Source organism: Molothrus ater, chromosome 12 (assembly GCF_012460135.2).
Source record: "Molothrus ater isolate BHLD 08-10-18 breed brown headed cowbird chromosome 12, BPBGC_Mater_1.1, whole genome shotgun sequence".
NCBI classification, from domain to species: domain Eukaryota; kingdom Metazoa; phylum Chordata; class Aves; order Passeriformes; family Icteridae; genus Molothrus; species Molothrus ater.
The window spans coordinates 17,857,214-17,860,225 of NC_050489.2; positions in this window are offsets into that span (position 1 = coordinate 17,857,214).

A 3,012-nucleotide genomic window follows, 5' to 3' on the forward strand; every position below is an offset into this window, starting at 1 on the left:
CCTTCCCCATTACACACCTGGGGGCAGACCTATGGATTTTACTCAACCTTGATGGGACAAGATGTTCTTTGCTTTAAAAACCAGGAGCAGCCCAGGAAAACCCCAACCCTAAAGCGAAGTGTTTGGATTTTTGGGTAGCAGCAAACTCCATTCTACCCATGCAGAAGAAATTTTTTCCCTCAAGGTGGCACAAGAGGAACAAAAGTGCAACAAGCCTGGTTCTGGCAGGGGAGCAGGTGAAGGAGCTGTGAGTTTTGAGCTCACAGTATCATCGTTTTGGGCTCAGGGAGTCTCAGAGAATGGCTCCTTTGCTGTGTGTGTCTTCATAACAGATATTTTCTACTCAAAAGACAAAAAAAAGAAAGGTTTTCCAAATAATCTCCTTAGAACTGGAGCTTTATTATCCAATTAAATAGGAAATACTGTAAGGGCACTGAAATTGGGCTGTGTTATGTTTTTAGGGCGTGAAAATGATAGAGTGAAGAAATACAACTTGTATTAGTGTTGTTTTCTTAACATTATAGTCCTGATTCAGCCTACTCCCAGGATTTTCTGAGCCATGGGATAGCAAAATACATTAATTTTTCATTAGATTTTCTGAACATGAAAAAATCAACAGCAGCAAGAAAATGAAACTTGAGTCCGTTCAGCAATTTCTCAGAGTGAGGGGCAAACAGCAACATTATTTTCCTGCATTTATTCCATCTCATCAAAGACAATTTCCCAAAACAGAACTGAGGGAACACAAAGATGAGAGGGATGTGATCCTGAGCCCAAACCAGGCTGTTCCTCCCCAGTTTGCTGGATAATAAAACAGCCTGCTGTGATTGTTATGGTTCATTATTATTATTATTATTATTATTATTATTATTATTATTATACTCATCAACACGTTTTTCTCCTTTTCTGTGTCCTTTTTGTCTTGGAATTTCTGCCAGTCCCACTCAGGGCATTGTTCCCCATCCCTACCCCGTGGGTGTGGTGCAGATTCTGGATTTTGCTCTTGCAGCTCCATGTGTCTCTACAAGCAGCAGGACTGTGCCAAGGGGATGATGCTAAATAAGGAAAGGATCAGCCTGCTGCTCAATTAGCCATGGTGGCTAATGAGAGCCACAATGGGCACGGGCTCACCATGCACAGCACAGCCCCAGGATGCTCTACTGGGCAGCAGCTCCATGGATGATGGGTGAGGATTTGGGGTGAGAAAAGCAAAAGCAAAACCAAAGGGAAATTTTCTTCCTACCTGCCTCGAAAGGGGGAAGATATTTTCCACCGCTTTTCTGGCAGGAACACAAGGATTTGGGGTGATGTTAAGATTGTGGAGACCACAAACAGGCTCAGGTGGGCAGGGGGAGGGATTCCCCGGCAGGCAGTGCTGCTGTGCCCTGTCAGGAGCTGCCAGAGCCAGCTGGACGTGCTCCAGCTCTTTGGAAGAGCTGCACGAGGAGGGGGAACCAGTTCAAGAGCACAAATGAGCTCAGAGAGGTTTCACCTCCCGATTCCCATACGATAAAGCCCAAATCCCTCTGTATCTGCTCCAAGCCCTGGCTAAGCACCTTACCTAAGCCCTGGGCAGGGCCACATTCTCAGGAATGTGAGATTCCCGAAAATCAGAGCCCAGCATCACCGCTGGCTCCTTTCCCACGGGAAGGAGCGCTGCTGGGTGATGCAGGAGCTCCCTCCCTCCGCCTGACGCATCCCGCTCGGATCCTTGCGAAAGAATTGCTCAACCGCGGGAGCCGGGAAGCCCCAGCTGGGTTTTACAAGGTCCCGGCTCCTTGCAGGGTTTCCCAATCGCTGTGTTTTCCTCCCAGGATGGGAAGAAGCCCCTCCCTCCCTCCACAACACCTCGGTGGGCGCTTTGTGGGGTGGCCCAGGGGCTCCTCAGCTTTTCCTGGACCTGGTGGGACCCGGGGGATGCAAACAGGAGACAGATGCTCCAAGGAAAAGCAGCGTTTTGGTGAGGGTTTTGGCACCACGGGCTGTCACAGAGGTCATGGGGCTTGGCCTCATCGTGGTCCAGAGCAAAATAAATGTGCAGTTTTCTGGACATTGTCCTTGGAGGAAACTCTCTTCTCCTGAAGAAAAGTGCACATCTGTTTTTCTCTGTCTGGGAATGACTTTTATTCCCTCAGTGCAGTTTCTACTGTCAAAGGAGGATCTGAATCTCCCAGGTTACACCTCAAGGACAGTTTAAGGGTAAGTGGACCCTGCAGTCACAGTGCCTGGGGGAGGATGTCGGTCTCCTGGGGCAAACCAGAGCGTGATGCTCCCTGACAGGCGGCCATAAATCTTTGGGACTGATGCAACCAGTGCACTTTATCAATCCTAGAATCACAAACCAGAGGAGAGGGAGCTGGAAGGGACTCACAGGGATTATTGAAGTCCAGCTCTGGACACCAAAATCCAACCTGAGCTGTGTGCTGGGCTTCACCACGAAAGCACAAATGAAACACTGTGGGTTTGAAAAATGATCATTACAGATCCCCACATCACACCTCCATGATGTAAACACTCCTAAATCCCGGCGTTGTGCTGACTGGAGCATTTCCTAAGAAGAACCATCCCAGCCTGGAAGTTTACAAACAGGCTCGGCCGTGCATGTAACCTATCCCTGGCCAAACACCTTCCCTATCTCCCCGCCGACGCTCCTCCCGCAGCAATCCTTCTGAGGGCGGAGGAAAAACCCCAACCTGCTCTTCAGGTGCCCATGGAGGTGTGCCTCGTGTCGCAGCCCGGTGTCACACACAGCCAGCCTTCCCGGCCGGCTTTTATGGGAGCAGCTCGCAGGGCGCGCACCTCCCTGCGGCTCCGGCGGCCGAGGGAAGGAAGGCGTGACTTGGCGGCAGCTCCAGGTGCCTCTGTCTCCCTGCAGGTAACCCGGAGCTGCCGGGGAGACGGAGCCAGCCCTGCTGCTGCTCCCAGCCTGCTGATCCCGGTGGTGCCACCCCGCTGGTGCCGGTGGTGCCACCCCGCTGGCCCCGGGGCGCTCCGCAGCGCAGCGCGGCGAAG